Here is a 19603-nt window from a genome sequence, read left to right on the forward strand (position 1 = left end):
TACATAATGCAAATACCTGTACTAGGGATCCCCTGCATCACTCAGGTATTGGAGAGGTGCTATAAATGCTTTAAAGGAGGAAGATCCACCCACAGGTGGTCATTCCCATATGCAGGTAAGATTTTTAATTTTTTAAATGTAATTCAGGGTCATGGAGAACATTTTCTTCTTGTAGCATTGCAGCAGTGAAGCACAGAGAAGGGGGATATAGCCAGAAAGAGCAAGACAAGTAGTGAACATTCCTTTGCTGGTCAAAAATGATCACACAAGTTGCCTGCAACCAATCATGCATCCAAACACTTCTGAAATATCTGTACATTTTGTCAGAGCTTTAAGTGGTTGGAAAGAAAAAGTCTTCGATAATCACATTTAAAAGAAATAATACCCTGAAGAGTAAAATAGATATAATCCTAATTTTGCAGTATAGAAGACAGATGTGAATTCTTTTGAGCACAAGAACATTGATAATAGAATCAGTCTTCACAGATAACACTAAGATCTCAAAGTAAAATGTATAAAACTTACACCACCTTGGAAAAATAGTCTGTAATGGCTATAGTTCCTTAGAAAACATAGCTTTCTACTGAAAAGTTATTAATTTGACTCTGTAATGTCTCCACTACATGCTGCTTATCTGCTGCACTGAAGGCTACACTAAATAGACACTGGGATTTAATTTCAGTGAAAGGCTTTCAGCTCTCACACTCAGCACAAGTCTGTGCTTGGGTGCACTGAAATGTTTCAAGTACCACGAGCAGCTCGACAATTGCCAGATGCTGATGACTGCCTGACAACTGAGGAGTAACTGACTTGTAGCTATGTGCAGAAGCCACCACGAACCAAGAGGAATAATAACCACCTCTGGCCACATTTCCATATCCTAAAAATGGTTCTCAAGTTTCAGGTTGTCTTCTGGGTCATCGGCTTATCTACTGATCCTTCACAGAGGAAAGGTCCAAGTCCTTGGTGCTTTAAAACAGTTCTGATTTTTAAAATGAGGTAATAATTCTTGTACCAAAAGCAACTGTATCTCAAAATTGCATTTATAAAAGTCCTTGTAAAATTAGTGCTACTGATACCTCCAAATTCTGTTCTCATTTCAGAAATAAAAGCGCACCTGACCAGCAGAGCCACCACAGCAGGCATTTTGGAACACTTTGCTTTTGTTTATGCATTTTTGGCACAAGCCATCATTCCACAATTCCACAGTTTACAGTATTTTTTCCTATTAAATATTGTGGTTTCTTTGGCCTCATCACTTCTACAAACTTCATTTCCAGTTTCTCATTTTTACTACATCTGAAACTTCTAATATTTCAGATGTCTGCATTTTGAAATCCGAAAAGCTATCAATTATCTTCAATTTTTGGTGAAGACAGACATGTACAATATAACAAGCTCCAGTGAAATGAGTTCTGGTGAAATATGAAAGCTGGAAGACTTGTCTCTGCAGAAAGGACTATGTGTCACTGAGACCCATTTCAGAGCTCAGAACAGGAATTAAGTGGAATTCAGGCAACACATTCAGGCAACGTTCTGTTGTAGTGGCCTCTTTTACCTCTGAGGATGGGTGTCACCCTGGAACTGCAGAAACTTACTTCAACTTCATGAGCAGAGGTCCAGATGTATAACCCTGGGAAATAACTCTTAGTGCATTGTGGTGGAAACAGTCAGAAGACCCAGGACGTCAGCTGAGTCAGTAGTTTGCAATGAAGTGGATGTGTTACAAGTAATTTTTGCCTTACAGAGGACTAATGCAATGTGTTAAAAAGACATTCTCAGAACTGCTCTGATGAGATGCAGCAGGAAGGTAAGATACTTCTAGTTAATCTTGCTTGTCCCAAAATTAAGAGAACCTTGTTAGCAGAGAGAAAGAATGGTAGTACCTGGGGAAAGGTGTGATTTTTCAACCACATCTTCCTGTTTGGTCTATTTTTCTCTTCCCTCTTTTTGTAGCTGACAATCAATGCTCATTAAAAAAAAAAAAATATCTGAAGAACCTGGTTCCTGAGTTCTGATGATACTGAAAGCTCATGCACTGAATGTAACAGCATACTTCAGAGTCATTTCTGTGCTGGGCTTGCCTTGTCTGAAACTGCAAGGCTCTGATGCTCAAAAAAATGCTCTCCAGCATTTTCTGTATCCTGGTTAGAGTTCTAAGGATGAGCCAGTTGGTGTGATTCAGCAGGCATCCTCCACTACCTTTTTAAGGATTAAATCCCTGACACTGGAGCTCGGTGTGGATTTCTGAAGGCATTTAGAAACTCCCTAAGGACAAAAAGAAATTGCTGGACAATTGGTTTACCAAAAGGAAAAAAAGTCAATAATATAAGAACTGTGATCAAATCCATGTTTGCTGATCTTAATATGGGAGATCCATGTGAAAGCACAGCAATAGAAGCTGATCAAATTATCTTCACAGTAAATATTCAGCCAGAAAACATGGTGTTCTGGGAACCCATTGATTTAGTTTGAATTAGGCAGAAAATCAGAAGAATTGAGTTTGAAAATTACTTTTCTAGAATTCCACTGTAGCATAAGCTATTGCAAATACCACATTATTAAGAATTAACCTGTTTTTTACATACTAAAATGACGATGCTTCTAAGTTGCATGAAAAAATTACTGAAAAACAATATTAAAAAAATTAACAAGTTCCTTTTTCCAATGCCTTATAACATAATGATAAAATATATGTGAAAGTGATATAAAAATATATAACTATAAGCTTTCAAATGAAAAAAAAGTCACTGAATAGGGGTTAAACAAATAAGCAAAATCGTAAGGCTTATAAGAGGTAAAAAAGAACATGTCACACAGGTTTTCAAAGAAACTCACTCCTGATGAACTGAGCTGTGGCACTGCGTACTTACAAGACCGGGCTGAATTTATAATATGTACTTGATTGAGGACCTTGTCAAAATAACAAGACACTAAGTTACTTTATAACTATTATGGCTGTGAGCCAGTCTTTCTACTAACATTCTTTAATGAGCATGAGCCTAGTCCAAGTGAAATTTAGCTTTTATACCTAGAATTGCTAGCAGAGCTTTAAAATTGCATGGTTTGTTTTTTTTTTCTGATACTGGAACCCAATATCATTAACTAACAAGCTAATAATTTTTAGGGATAAATATTCTAAAACATCAATCTGTCAGCATCCTTTAGGCAGTCTCAGAACATTCAGAAAAACACCCAGAAACTTATATCCACTAAAATAGTGCAAAATGCAATGTATAATTAATGATGAGCTGAAGAAAAACAAGTTGTTTTGCGAACAGCAGAAGTAATGAAGCCTGGTTTCCCACACACACCTCCAGAATACCTTCAGCTCGCTCTCATTTTCCCTACACACCACATGCTCTGTACCCTTGGTTCCTCCCTCCCCTCCCCAAACTCCCCTTCCCTTTCCAGAGTTCCTGTTGATCACAAGGCAGCATTTGTTTCAGCTGCTCTGGAGTTAAACTCATGTGCTGGCTGGACATTATCTTTCAGATCCTAGTGGAGGCCAGACTGCCTTGACTCACACACTGGCATGTCAAGAAAATGGCTTTAACAGCTCTGTCCAACCCCCCAGGAAGGTCTTTTATAAGCACTCAGTACATCTGAGACCTCTGCAAGATTGATTTAAATTGGCCATTGGAGTGAAGTTAGTGAGAAGCACAACTAACAGATGGAAAGTGGGATTGCATAAATCTTGTCTTAGGAAACCAACCTAAAAAATCAGAGCTGTTATACAAAGACTGCCCATACACTTCAATACTCAGCAGAGTGTTTAAATATAAGATAAAGTCATGAGCAGCAAATGTAAACACTTACTGTCAGTCAGTATGGAGAATTTTCGATCGATGTTTTCCACGGAGCATTGGTGCTGTTATTAAGCAGTTGCAAGTCTGATTTAAACCACAGGCTTTCGTGAGGTGTACATGCAACACCAGTGGTGCACCAACATTTGCAAATAAATAATATACTTATAACAAACAACTTTAGAGATCAGGAACATAAAAAGTGCAAAAATTCAACATGCATATGTAAACAGAAAACCTATTTTCAAATTTGTAATATCTTCTATATTTTGGCCCATAGCAAAAAAACAAAGAATTAAAGGAGCCCAGTGGTTTAATAACCTACAAAATGGATATCTGAATGCAATGGAAGTTTCAAGGCACTTTACGTCCTCTCCTTTTACATCTTCTTTATTCTGAACTTCCATACTACCCATCCTGGGAAGCAAATAGCAGACTTTGCCCTTTCAAGTTTATGAATTCCTTGGCTCATTCACAGAAGTTTGAAAACCAAATTTTAAAAAATAACAACAGCAATTATATATTCCACTAATGATAAAAACATAAATTCAAGGAAAATCTGTGTAAATTGGCAAAAGTCTGGATATCACTTCTTTGCATAGTGGATGAGATATGGATAAAATGACAGCCTCAGGAGACCACAAGGAATTACTGTGCCTTATGTGCTTACGTTTCTGGCAGTTACAAAAGTTTCCTCATTGAAGAATTTCTATGTCACAAGGACTGTTGGTGGTGAAAACGTGCCAGTGGTTATGCAATACGTATTATTTTATTTCATCCTACTGTAACTTTTTAATGGACTTGAATAATTCTGGGCTCAACTTTTTAAAAGGGACATCTTGAAATGTGGTAATTCCAAAAAAACTACCCATTAAACAGTTATCTGAATTTCTGTTCAATTATGCAATTCATATCCACTTTTGATGTAATATCTGTTATTAAGAGACTATCATCATGAGTCACCTTATTTGATTATACATGCCAAGAATTATAAAAGAGAATGTTCTCAAGCTCTTTTTTAGTCTTCCTGATCTTCTCGTTACTTTCCTCTCAGCCATTTAAACAATTCCTTTTTCAATTAGGTAATGCTTGAGCACTAGTACTGCTAAAACCAAGGTAATTTGAAAGCACGGTATCCTGTAATATGATTCTTAAGAAGGAGATACTACAGCCAAAATTCACATTAACAAAGCTACATGAGTTTTTTCCCTTCACGACTCACCTAAAAACTAGGTTAGACATTAGAAGAAAAAAAGAATAGTCAACCATCACTTTGAAAGAAGGCTTGATCCAATGGTCAGAAATCTACAAAATACACACAGCTGAATCTGTTCAGCCAATTTTTTTTCCTTTCATCCCATGTTCCACTTCACTTGTCCTGCTGTGTTGCCACTTCTCAGTTCACAAGAGCTGTGAATCTACAGCACCACTCCCTTACATGAGAAAGAGTAACTTCTCTGCCCAACAGGACTTTTATGTCTATGCCAAATAGAGCTTGGATTTCCTCATGGTGTGATATGAGGCAAAAGCTTCATTTTACTCTATTAGCCCAGCTAAATCAAACTCACGTTTACTTGATGACAGGATTTGTTGAACAGTAGACAAAAATTGAAAATATTGCATGGAAACAGGAACATTACTCATGCCAAGTTCTACCATCAGGTAGCTTTTTTTAGGAAAACAGTATTTTCCAATTTTACACCCTTTTCTCTCCAAAAAAGTTTTTCTTCAATTTTTCCCCGTTTATAATTGTATTGAGTTTGTCAGAGAACCACAAATCACATTAATTCATCAGAACTCTTAAGAACTTCTTTGAAAAGATAAATATGAAAACTTCAAAACTTAAGCTTTTAACTATAATAATTATATAAGAAAAGGCTAAAGGCAACTATAGCTAAGATTGGACTCTATTATCATAAGGGCCTTTTCCAACCTAAATGATTCTGAGATTCTACTAGTAGCTAATTTCTGCTTTCTTGAACATCTCTGCTGAAAGCAAGTCCAGTGGAATCGTATATGGGTAGTTGGATACCATCCTATAGTACCCATCATTACATTATTTCCCCCACAAACATACAACCACAGTCTAATTTGAGCACAACTCTGATCTGAGTTGTCCCTAAGAGGAGGATAGAATGGATATTAGCAATACCTATTATTAGCATATACCTTTTTATATGGTGATACCTAAATAATCCAGGAATTGGAATAACTCAAATCTGGTTTCCTTCTAGAAAAAAATTGTGTGGAGCAGCCCTTACACAAGATTCTGTCCCTGAATTTTCTCAGAATAACTCTGGAAATCTACCGTCTTCTAATGCCACACTTCTTTCACTGCAACTGCATTAAAGTCTCTCATAAAGGTTATAGAAAGTACCAAGTTGAAACTAAACTTTTAGCTTAAGTTTATACTAACATTATTTTTATTATTTTAATCTCTATCCTTTGTTTTCTATAGGAAAAGAAAACACAACTTTTTAACTTTAAAAACTATGTTTTAATCTATTTGTATTTTATTTCACAATCACAGCTGTAGCGGGATTTCTGCTGCTATAAGTCCTTGGTCACAAGAAACACATAACTGGTCAAATGCTATCAAATCAATACTCATGAGAATGTTACAACCTAACCCAAACCAAAAATACAGTATAATATTAGTGTCTATATAGAGAATGTATTTCAAATGACTGCCAGCAGAGAGTCCCATTGCTCTCGTATTGAGAAGAAAACAATTTAGCACAATGCCCAAAAACACTGATTAAACAGCAAGCCGCTTCATTTTAATTATTTTAATGGGGTTAGAGACAGAAGCCCTCCCAGCAATGGCCACCTGTGAGCATTTTCACTTCCCCTCAATTCTACTTTTCTTTTTTTTTTTTTTTTTTTTTTTTTTTCTTCCCCCCCCTTTTTCAACATGACAGCTCTAGTGTGTTTTAGAAAAGGAAGGTTAAAAGTATAATTTGGACTTCCCCAACAAGGCTCGCACATTTTTCAACAACATCTGAGCTTCGCTAGATGAGATCAAAGTGAAACAGCTTAACTCTAAATAAGTTCACTTGCAAGCCAGCCTGTACCTTGCATTGCAAAATCAAAGGACTCCCGAGCATCTGGTCTGCACTCCTTCAACATACGCTTACCCTAGGAGTAATGTGCTTAGTTTGAGACATCAGGTGTCCATCAAGCATGTCAGCTTTGCTCCAAGCAAGCCAACTCTTCCAGCAACAGCAACACTTCTTACGGAGCAAAATCTCCAATGCAAAGCAGGGCGCCAGCAAAAACTTCAGCAAGTCAGCCTGCATTAACCATTATTTGAGTTCCTTTTCTGTCTGAGGTCCGGTTGAAAGTGCCCGGCTTTTGTCTGTATGGGGTGATACTGTTTGCTGGTGATTTCTCTCAGCTGTTGAGCCGATTCAGTCCCTTTGTTAGGCTGCAGCTCAGCAGGGAACCCATCACCATCAATTACCAAGGAGGAGTGGGAGGGCTCTGTGCTCCCAGTGATGTCAGCTGCCTTAGGAACGAAGCCTGCACACTTGCTGGAGTAACACACCATTTTATTAATCTCAGCTGCATGCCTTGCAGCACACATGGACTCCTGTTAAAATACAACAACTGGCTATGCAGCCAGAAGCAGATCACAGAGTAGTTTCTGAACATGAAAACTGGATAATAGGATTTCTTTGTGCATACAGATTGTTTCGTTTTGTTTTTCTTTTTTCTTCCCTGAACAGAGGTATTAGGCACTGGTACTTCAAGTTGGAAAGCTCAACTCAGGTTGGAAACCTCCCTGTAAAGGAAATCTTTCCTGTAAAAGGTAAATTATATTTGACCGTAACTAAGGTAGAAGATATATTGTGGTAGAAGATGCATTCATATGAACCTTAATAACGATTCTTTACAATAATTACCATCCTAAAAAAGAATCCTAAGACAAGGCATCATGGCAGTAGTTCCACACAATAGCCAGTCCATTGAAATAATAAGTAAAAGTCACATGCATTATGTTATTTGCCCTAATTCAAGAGTTCAAGAGTTTGCAAGATTAGGGTCAACTGGCTTAAAATAAGAGCATGGGTTAAATATAAATAAGAGGAATGAAAAGTATATATCTGTACTGTTCAGAAGCTCCTGCAGGTGTAGTAATGAGGAGTCAGGAGCAGGCAGCAACAGGCAGGGAATGGCATGAACAGAGAGAAAGCTGGGGAGGAGCAGCTTTCTGCTCCTGCCACTACTGAGACAATGAATGATGAGACAGTGACTCCTAAGAGTACCAACAAGCACATTTTTTTTTTTTTTTTTTTTTTTTTTTTTTTCTCTCCAGCTGCTCGGTGAGGTAGGTAATCTTCTCCTTTGCTTATGACTTGAGATTGGTCTCTAATAGACATGCTGGACGAGCAAAGCTCCATAGAGGCAAAACTCTGGTTTATGAAAGCAAAAGCACTGCCTATTTCCAAATGCCAAACTCTAAACACTGCCTCTGAAAGCAGATTCTCTAAAGAAAGCAGATTCATCTCTAAATGAAGATTAGAGAGTGGCCAAAACTCCACCAACGTCTCTCGCATAAAAAAACCTGGTTTTTTATTTTTTGGTTTTTTTTAAATAAAGACTTCAGACTAGCTCCCATTTATATTATCTGGTTCTACACATATTTTTGCACAGCCACTTTTAAAATGTATCAATAAAACGTTATAAATTTTCCTCCCCCCTCATTACTTAAAATGTAATTTCTTACATTAACTGCATATCGTATTGCTAACAATTCTAACAGTAAAACTAGAAGAAATATTTTGTTTATACATTATCAAATTTTGGTGGTGCTTTTTGTTTTGGGTTTTTCTGTTTCCTTTTTGGGTTTTTTTCTTTGTTTCATTGTTTTTTTTCTTTTTTTGTAAGGACAGTCTGGGAATGAAGAATTGTTTAAATTTTACATGTGTTTAAGAGACCAATACCCATGTAAGGTTTAGTTCAGATACTAAAATAGAATTAAGTAAGTAGAAACCCTGCGTAAGTTTTTTATTATAGCCAAATATTAATTTCTCATGAAATAGACATTTCTATTTACCTAAAGTAGATTCAGCAAAGTAAAATATACAGAACATTGACGGCCTCTTGTATAATTTATTTTGACTCCCGTAAGGCACTTCTAGAATGCATTATTAAACTGGAAATGTTAAATGACTCCTGTTTTCAGAGACAGTAGACTTCAGCAAATACAATTTTAGAAGGCTGTAAGAAGTATAGCATTTTCTGATGCAACACTGTATTAATAAAGTTTGTTGTTCTGGGGTTTTTTTTGCAGTACAATTACTGAGCTAGCATTTTGGTGAAATTATGATCCTTAGAAAACTTAACACATGCTGTGGGACACAGAGACCTTGGGGCAAATCAGAACTACTCTGAAGAATATACAATCACAGTTGGAGCTGGAATATCACAATTCGGACAAGGACAGCTCTGATTCCAGAGGCTGATTTCCAGCCCTTTAGCAGATTTTACAAAATACTGAAACTAAGCTTGTAAGACCAGGCTGTCACCATGGCAAATTTGGGCATCACAATATTGTGACAAAAGAACTTTGTACTAGAAAACACAGTTATAAGATGATTTGAACTTGCAGAATAAGCAATAGAGAATTCCCTGATACCAACCCTAAAGTTTCAAAAGGTTCCCAATTCTTCTAGCCATAGAACAGAAACCACTTATTTATTTTTTTCCTTCAGTTTATTTTTTTAATTTCTGATCAGCAGACAGTCACAGAGCCAATGTGTAGTAAATGTTAGATGACTTCTGCCCAAGAGGGTGAATAGTCACCTAAGAAGTAACAGGTCTGCTAAAAGCAGATGAATCAGTTAATGTATCTCAACACAAAAAATTGGCCTTCAGTGACTTAAAAATAAGGTCCTTATTAAGAGAACAGAAATACAGATCACCCAATGAATACTATTTTTATTCATTCTTTAATCTTGCATAGTGCTAATGGAGAAGTAGCTTTAACATTAAATATAATACTTTATATTTACAGTGTTTTCTTCAGAAGTCTCAATTTTAAACATTATCTTATGAAATCTTACTATGCTTGGACTACAAATGCCATTAAGCACATTAAGAGAATAGAAGCACTAATTATCTAAATACTCACTAGCATGGTAATAGAAGATTGCTTGGGAATTTTTAAGATTTCTGAATTTTTTAATTTTGGTTTTTTAGTTTAAAAAATCCAGGCATCTGAAGTTGGCCTCTTTCCATCCCAAATTGAAAATGCATGTCTGTTTATAAAAAGTTCTTCTTGACAATCAATATGATAAACAAGTTGTTAGAGATCACAAGAGCCAATATCTCCAAAATAATAAAAGCTTAAGACATGTGAATATTTTTTCTTATCGCCAAGTTACTGTACATCAGCTGATTTCTGTGTGGACATGTGGGCAGTCTTAGCATAAGGCAAACAAACTCAGATAATTTATTGTGATTTTGCCACATTATAGAGTATGTTATCTGCCATTTGCTGATGGATAAAAGCATGAACAGCTTTTTTACATGACATTTCATAAATTCACATCTAATCTAAATCTAATACACAGATACATATGTGTGTATATATATACACAAGACAAGTCTTCTGCTTCTCCTTTCTTTCCCATGTTAAAGGCAGATTCTGTGTTCATTTTTATTTAGTTATATGAGATAGCAGATTTACTTTCATTCGGCCACAAGGTACCTCACCAGCCATACAGTTTCTCAAAAGACAGCTTCATGATTCTGAGATTCCTAAGCCAACTCTAGGTATCCTAGTATCCCATCCCATACCCTAGTATCCCTCAAGTTGAGGTAAGTACAGTCCTTTCCTTTCTTCCTTTCATCTTTGAGAAGACTCAAAGTCTTCCCAAAAGATATCAAGATATTAAAACCCCTGCTTTTTTTTTTTTTTTTTTTTTTTTTTTTTTAACATAACAAGACAGAAGAACTCTGTATTTGCCTATGCAAAGTTGACAGATACAAATTTTGACATCTACAAAATTTGTATTGTGAAGACAGATGATAAATTAATCAAAGCTCATAAAGAGTCAACTATTCTGGTGCAAACAGATCCAAACTCACATTTCCTAAAGTGCTGCAACAGACTTTCCACAGAAAACACACAAAACCACCCAAGTCCTGGCAGAGGGAGACCACTTTGACTTTCTTGTGTCAAAATTCACAAAGGTTTCTCAGGGTCATCATTTCACCTCTGATCTTTACCAGAGGGCCTGTCTGCTTGGTGATTTGCATGCTAACTGGACAGGGCTGCTCATAGAGCAGAGTTACAGGTGAGATGCTGAGAGAGCATCTGGTTGATACTTCTCTCAACAGGCAATAACCCATTTGCTCACCCATCAGGGTGACAGCTGAGCTGTAGGATAGCTGACTGAATACCAAGTCCACTGCCCAGTTTGAGTAAAGGACATGAAGAGGGTCTCCTATCTCCAAGAAAAAGTTTCTTTACTATCAGATATAAAGTCAACCTCTTGTTTTCCTGTCTCTGGACAATGGAAAGTCAAATATTTTCTATAGGTGGGAGAGGGTCCAAGATGAAAAATCATCATGGCATAAAGAAGAAAATTCTGTAAGTCTGTAAAATTCTGTAATGCCTACATTTAAATGCCTTTAATAAACACCTGGACATTTGAAGGTCTAAAGCAGACGAGTATTCAAACTTGATTTTGGGTTTTGTTTTTTGTTTGTTTTTTAAATAAGGGCAAGCTGACTTGGTTAAACAACTACTTGAAGAAAAAGTTTACAGCTGTTTAGCAGTTAAAATGCCTAACAGGGCTGCCTGGCTTGCCAAGAACTGTACCTTCATAGTCCTCATTTTTTGAGCATCTAATTTGAGAAAATTCTCCGCTTCTGAGAGCAAAATGTTGCATCTTCATGGTTGCTGATCTTCCTGAAATCAAGTACACACTGCTTTGCCACAACTCAATTTAATGGAAAATGTGAAAATTACACCAATCTAAATAGACTCCCACTTTTACATGACACTGCCTTACTGCAAGATCCACAAAGCAGCAACAGTGCCCAATGATACTTTAATGTTAGGTGTTGGTTGGGAAAGGAGGACTCACCAAGGTCCTACAGATAATTTTTAAAATCTGCAGAAAAGGAACTTCAGCACTTGATGAAAATGTAATTTCCCTGATGGCACTGAAGGATGTGTTAGGAATCTGAGTGCAACACATAAAACATAAACACCACATAAAACAGCTAAGCTAACAGTTTAAATAAATAAACACCACAGCTGAAAGCAGAGATCTTGGCCTTCTCCACTCCTGCCCCATCCCTGCTATGTGCAGCAGTCCTTCTGCTCCCCTCTGCTGGTCCCAGAACATGTCAGACCCCTCTAGGCAGAGAGTTTCCTGGTAGGAAACTACTTGTTTGGGGTTTTTAATTTTCTTAATTTTTTTCTGCCAGACCAGTAAGATAAAATAGCAAAAGGGAATAAAAGCATGGGAAAGGATGCTGGTAGGTATAAGGCCTCTGTCACCCAAACCTTGCTGTGAAGCATTATAAGATAACCCACTAAAGGCTTAACTCCCTTCATCAGTTTCACTTCAGCTTTGTAATGCATAGCCATGTCTATGAAATGCAATGCTGTACCAGTTGAAAAGCAGAAAAGATACCTACTTCAGAACATGTATCTCAGTCAAATATTGATAATGAATAATGAACCACCTCCACACAAAAATTTACTCAAGTAAGCAGAAGTGACAGTTTTAAGATGCATATAGTTGTTCTTAACATTTAAATGAAGTCTTTTTTTTCAATTAAAGATAATTCATGTCACATTTTTTTCCCCTTCCAGGTACAAATTTAACTACAGCCACAGTGCATAAGGCACATTCCTCCACTCAGACATTTTGATTTTATATTTACAATAGGCACAGACAATGTTTACTTACTGCAATCTCCTTCAGTGTTAATTCTTTTGAAACTGTTCTTATTGGCATGATCTGAAACCAAGAAGGCTCTCTGGTTGGCTTTAGATTAGGCCCTTACATAACTGTAACATCTGGGGCCCATTTCTACTATGCAAATTCCAACAGATGTGTATAAATTCATTTCTACTTAACAAGATGCCTGTATTTTTGAAAAGCAGAACTGATGCACAGTTCTGTTCAACTGAACAAACAAGTTGATATATATTCTCCCAGAAAAAAATTAAATAAATAGTACGATTTTGTATGACATGCATCCTTAACGTATTGCAGCATGGGTTTGTTGGGTTGGGGTTTTTTTTTATAAAATAAAAAAACAAAGCTTCTGTGCTTTGCAAATTCATGTCCTTCTCTGCACAGGGAATAAAAACCACAGCAGACCATTATTGCCACAGTTGGAACCAATGGAAGGAAGGGATCGAGGATCATGACCTTTCTGCCTTATTTTATAAAAATAACAAAGTATATGAAGTTTTACACATACTTTGTAAATTCTAGATTAATCTGTGATCTTATTCAGGAGACAGCAAAGCAATATAGTATGAAAGACACAAAGTACTATTGTGTAGCCTACATGAAGCAATTGTCAATATGTGAGTGAAAGAGTATTTGTCAATGTGCAACTTCACAGTGAAGTTTGGAAGGGATTGCTATTACTGGAATTAGTGAAAACTCCCCATACAATAGCCCATTAAGTTACATGTAATGAAGCAGTATGATAAAAAGATATAAAAGGGAGGTTTAAAATTATTTTCTAAATTTTATTAATGCAACAAGAGTGGATTATTCACACTCTCCTCTATTGTATTTCCTATTCTCCATTGGAGAGCCATTCATCACAGAATACTACAGCCCAGAAATATCTGAGATCATCTTTCTGTTGTGATAGAAGTTATAGTTTAATAGAAGTTATAGTTTAATAGGCTGGTAATGCAAAATTTTAAGTGATGCTTTGCAAACAACAGCAGAGTCTCCACATATCCCTGTAAGAAGCACTGGACTTTGCAACTCACAGTTCAACACTACTTATCTGGATCAGGAAAGCAATTACTTGACAATTAGACATATAAATAGGCTCAAGAAAACAGTGTGGTTTTTTTTTCTTATAAGCAAGGACAGAATGACAAAAAACATAGCTATACCAAGGGTAAACTACAGTATATTACATACCTAACCTACTTTGACAGAAGGTTAGCAAGACTGCAAAGTAAAACCATTGGGCATTTGGTCAACTTTAATTGAACTCCCTTGTCCTTGCCTGGATACTCTGCTTTCCAGAGAGCTTCTACATTTTTCAGTACTAAGACATATGAATGTTTAGTGAACTGCTACATTTTTTTTTTTCCTTCTCCGTTCTTTCGAGTGTTTGGGCCCCAGGCCCAAAGCCCGTATTTTTAAGTTGTTCTTTGAATTTTTTGAGAAGATGCTCATCACTAGCATTTTCTATAGTTTCAAGAAGAGTTTATCCTCACAACAAGAAGAACAGTAAGATCAGGGGGCATTTGACTTAAAGCAGACAGAAAGAAGCCCCTAGTTCTGAAAGCCTTGGTATCTCCTCAGCATTTGAAATGGGAGGGTGGGATCCTTTCACTACTTGTGGTATCAAAATTTGTAAGAGAAAGCTTCCTGTTCCCATTATCAGGGTCTCACCTTCTAGTAGCTGACAATAGCAAGATATCATCCTGTAAGACCACATGTCTTTGGAACACACACAGAAAATTTGTCATGTGCTCACAGGGGAATCTGAAAAGAAAAAAGCTGTTTTAAAGTACAAAGAAAGTGCTAATTAAGGGTTGTTACGGCCCAGAGAAACATTAAAATTATTTTTGTTTTGGATCCACGAGAACAAAATCCAACAAGTGCAAGCATAGATTCATTTGACAATTGACATAAGCAAAATGATAGAACCCAATGGAAGTATGGAGGAATACATTGCCAGTCAAAGAGGGAGAGGGGAAAAGGAGAAGATATAAGACAGACAAATGGGAGAGAAAAGATTAAGAAAGTGGAAGAGAGAGAGGGAGAGAGTCAGAGTCACCACCAGGGGTCCATCTGCCCAGCGACTTTCTTCAAGATCGTGTGCTGGTCCTGGACAGGGTCCGATGGGAGATGGTGGTGGGTCAAGAGATGACCACAAGGCCACAGAACAGCCACCTTATATACCCCCAAAGTCCCTTTGTTCCAAAGGGGAGCTGTCAGTCAACTGCAGAAGAAGCCAGGTTCATTTTCATCAGAGCCATTGAAACCAGGCAGCCTGGAGGGAGTCGGGCGGCCTTCAGTCTCACTTTTTGCAGAAAGGTGAATTCTCCCCCATCCGTTAGTTCTTATCCTTCCCAGGTTGCCTAGAGGGGCCTGCTCCTTCGTACATTAGCATAAGTACAATCAAGGTGGCTTCCTCCACCCCAGCCCAGACTATTCACTTCGAAATTGTCTCTTGAGGACACAAAAAAATTCCATCCAGAAGAATCTCAGCAAAAAAATTCAAATGCAGGTGGGCCTCTTAAGACAGAAACATCCCTCCACTTGCATTTTGATCTCAAAGATCAGTCCTCAAGAAAGAACATGAGCCATCCCAACAAATAACATATGGAGCAAATGACAGAACTGGACCCAAAAAGCAAGTGGACATAACATGTTCTTGGAATATAAATACATTGAGAGCCAGCGAAAACACATTAAATAAACCTTAGATGTGGTACTACTGGTACAGTTCTCATGCCAGACATCATGGACAATAAACTGTCTTATGGAATGGTGTCATTACACACTTGCTTTGTGCTTATATTTCTTTCTATTTCTGCTACTACTGAATAAAGTTAGATAAATCTTTGATCTGACTTGGTACAGCATGCTTTATGTCAAGTACTAAATCAACAGATGAGGAGAAGAATGAGAAAAGAAAAGGAGATTAACACTGAGTTCTTCAACTTTCAAAATTAGCTTAAAGGCTGATGTGAAACGTAACTTTCAGGAAGCATCATGGCGCTAAACTGCCTCTCAGGCTTCACTGCCTTAGCAGGGCTTGGTGTTAAACAGACTTGAGTTTTCTTTTCATTCCTTTTATGCTTTCTGTTGTTAACTCTGTTTCTGTGATCATGGACATAGTTTTCCTTCTGGTTAAATAAAAAGCAACATCTTCTTCCATTATAACACAAATTCTCCATAGACTTCACACCCAGATGTGGGGTAATAAGTGCAAGCAGTCCCATTAGATGACTGTACACAGGAGAAAAAAATGTGCATGCAAAGAACTGCTGTGTATTTCCATTAAACTACGTGTCAGTATGGACATTAGTACTGTCAAGTACTAGCTTATAGGAAGGAGTTTTCCCAAGAGCACAAAACAATGCTTTAGACCATGAAACTTTATCTGATAGTTTTACTTTATTTTCCTCCCTCATATAATTCAGTCCATTTCTTTCCCCTGATTACTTCCTTAATATTCTCCAAGATCCAAGGACATGATATACCCTCCTTTTAAACCTGATTTTGCCCATAACCAGAAGTTACAGTAGAATCTGTGACTCCTATTTAACTTTGCTGTACAGCCTACATCACTATTTTGCTTGAAAAGTTTAATTTTCAACACAGAACAAATTTGTGAAAGTATTATTTTTCAGAAGCAGAAAAATATGAAAAACAATTTAACCAAAAAGAGACTTATTAGTTTTTATCAGATGGTATAACACCACTGATTGCATTTCAGATCAGCTGTCCAGTAAAAAAAAAAGAAAAGAAGTCTGCAAAACAGCTACTGCTCTGTGAATTATCAAGCACAACACAATTTTGAAATGATTGCTAAGATGCAATATTGGTCATGCAAATACCTTTAATGCAACACCAGAAATAGAAACACCTTTTCAGTAAATATATAGGTTCCTCCAAGGGTAGGTCAGATGGTTGATTCCAAACCAACCTGCAGGAATACTACTTGGCCTGTGCTGTCTCAGAAACAATGCCAAAGAGCTGCCTGGAAGGCTGTGAGTTCGTCCAAGCCAAGTGCACACCAGAGATTGCTCTGACAACTCCACAGAGCTGTGCTCTTGTGCCAGAAAACCTTTGGTGCTCCTCAGCTCCCACAAAGAGAAACAGCCTTAGTGCTAGACATTTTCATTAACTCCTACAGGCAAAGCCAGGCTCCATTTATGGCCACAAATGTAGTTTAAAATGCACTCAGGTGACCATTTTACCATTGTTTCTAAGCCAACTCAAGTGTTTTTATTTTATATCCTTACCTACTCATCCAGAGTTTTCTTTCAGTCCAGCACCATATGGCATCAAACCGGACAGACACAGAGCTGTTAAACCTCTCCAGAGTCTTTCCAGTGACTCCCCTACATCCCTGCCTGGTGGGTACAGAAAGCCACCCCTCTGGCAGGCTGGGCCAGGTCATATGGGCACTTGTGCAGCATGGAGCATCTCACATGGCTCTCACAGGCTTTGAGACTTTCCATCACATTTGAGCACCACTATTATCAGCTTGTTTTTGTTCTGAAGCTTTGTCCTTTTTCACTTTAATTCAGTCAATAGTTTCCATAAAGCTTTGGTAAAGCACATAAAAGGAGATTTAGAAAACAAAACTGTGTTGGGATGCAGCACTATTGTTTAAATGCCTGGTTAGTTTAATGCACTTTGTTTGTTTAAGACCTGGGTTACGTAAACATCTGCCACACTTCCAAGAATTTTACATGTGCATTTAGGGTTGCTGATGGCATCCATTGAGAAAAATATGTATTTTTGCCCTGAAACTGGGGTTATTTCTATAGAAATCTTTAAGACAAAATTTCGCTGATACTGAGCCATTTTAACCACTGTTTCCATTCTCTTTGCCTTTCCACATCAAATTTCATTAGCTTTTAGACACAGCAAATATTCAGATAAGTATACCATACAAATTAAAGTGCACGTTTGCTTTGAATCACCTGGGGAGAATTTAAAACTTTGTGGTTCCCCAAGACTGTGCTGCCTCCTGTTCAGTGAGAACAGGTCGGGCGAAGGGGGGGTGGTGTTGTTGGTTTTGGGGTTTTTTTTTTAATTCTTGGCCGATAAAAGATTTCAGTGGGTCAGCAAATCAAACATACTAAATCTGTGTGTTTTGCCTCCAGAGACTGGTCAGAAGCAGAAAGCAATCAGAGACAGGAATTAAGAGAATGATTTTGTGTCCCAGATCAGGGGAATGCCACAGGATTGCTGGGCAGTATTTAGACAAGAGTCTGATGGAAAGAAGCTTCTGGAAAAAAAAGGACAACATCACAAAACCAAACCAAACCAGAACGCAAACCTCCCATTGCTGTTCCTGGTATATAACAGTTATTTTGGGATTAACTCATGATGTAGAGAGGTGAATACATTGTAGAACAGAAAGAATGTGAATTATAAAAGCAATTAGGCTGCTTGTGCAATGAAACTAAAAGGAGGGAAAGGGATTAAGTAAAAAAAGAGAATTAACCAAACAGAAGGATTTTCTAAAAGAGCATATTTTACTACAGAAACAATTTTGAATCTGATTTATGGCCGCAGCATGCTCAGTGCCGTCCTGCCCACCCAAACCCCTCTGCCTGCTGTGCAGCTGAGGCTGAGAGAGGAAGGAGGGACATCCCTTTTCCAGCTCCTGGACAGTAAAGAAACATATAATTAATATTTACACCTCTTCCTTCTAGTATTAGAAACTAAAATAAACTTGTAGACTGATTTTTTAATTATTGCATATTTTGTTTCATTAGTAGAAGTCAGAGATGTATTGCTCCTTCCCAGGCTATGTTGTCTTCCATGTACCATGCAAATATTGTTTGCAACACAGAAAACCAGATACACACTTCTGTGCTATCTGACAACAGTGTGCCCTGATTTACAGATACAAACCTAGTATTCCTTTGTATGTGATTATCTGATTATTTGAATCCCAAATACCACTTTGGTACATCTCAGAACATTTAGATCTCAACCATATCACCTTAAAGGAAGATCTATAAATCAGCTTAATTTTTAAGAATTTGATTAATCAGATTACTTCTGGTTTAAATCACAACTTTCTATATCTACTGCTTTTTCAACCATGGCTGTTACTAAACTGGCTTAAAAACTCACCTTCAACCCTGGAATAATTCTTTTCTGTGTCTTCTCTCTGCTTTCATCTGCTGTCTCTCACTTAAATACATCATTCTCTTCTCCCTCTACATCTCTTGCTGCTTTAATAATTTTTTGACTTTTTTTTTTCCCAATTAATATTTCTCTTCCAATTACTTCTCTTCAACTTACTCTGTTGTTCTCCTATATTGACATTCCTTGAAAAACAAACAAAAAACTTTCTCGAAATCTTACTTTCTTAAAATGCATAGGAAATCAGAATTGAATAAAAAATTGAATACAAAAGCAGAACTTTTTTTTTAATACTTGAAACCTCACCTGTCAGGGAATAGTTTCCTTTGAAAAAAAAAAAAAAAACGCAACCTTAATCCTTTTTATCTTATGAAATCCAGGAGAGCTAAAAAAGTTCCATTACTTGCAAAATTATTTCTGTAGTAAACGTATTAGATCAGGCATTACAAAAATTAATTTGTGATGAGGAACATAAATCATTCAGGTACTTGGAAAAGTCAAGTCATTTGGAAGAATACATCTCTAGTATTTTTGGCTTAAAGTTGCTTTACAGGACATTTTGTGACAGATACCTGTTGATGGAGGGTTCAGAATGCCCCATCTCTCCTTGGTTACATTATTTCTCATCTCTTGACACACTTGCACTTTAGTCAGGATGAGAAATAGCATACCAGAGAACGGGAAGACCCAAGTATCAGTTTGTCACTGCCAAGCCCAGTATGGTCATAA

General features: G+C 37.2%; 1 protein-coding gene and 1 long non-coding RNA gene across 6 annotated transcripts in view; one reads left to right on the plus strand and one right to left on the minus strand.

The window, feature by feature from the left end:
* The window catches only part of CACNB2 (calcium voltage-gated channel auxiliary subunit beta 2), a 237074-nt gene that overhangs the window by 114843 nt on the left and 102628 nt on the right, over nt 1-19603 (minus strand). The window lies entirely within an intron of this gene.
* Nucleotides 1710-13657, plus strand: LOC139792165 (uncharacterized). Its single transcript, XR_011724167.1, has 3 exons — nt 1710-1810; nt 7535-7617; nt 13136-13657. It is a non-coding gene; the product is annotated as an uncharacterized lncRNA (long non-coding RNA).

This window comes from Heliangelus exortis, chromosome 2 (assembly GCF_036169615.1).
Source record: "Heliangelus exortis chromosome 2, bHelExo1.hap1, whole genome shotgun sequence".
Classification (NCBI taxonomy): Eukaryota; Metazoa; Chordata; class Aves; order Apodiformes; family Trochilidae; genus Heliangelus; species Heliangelus exortis.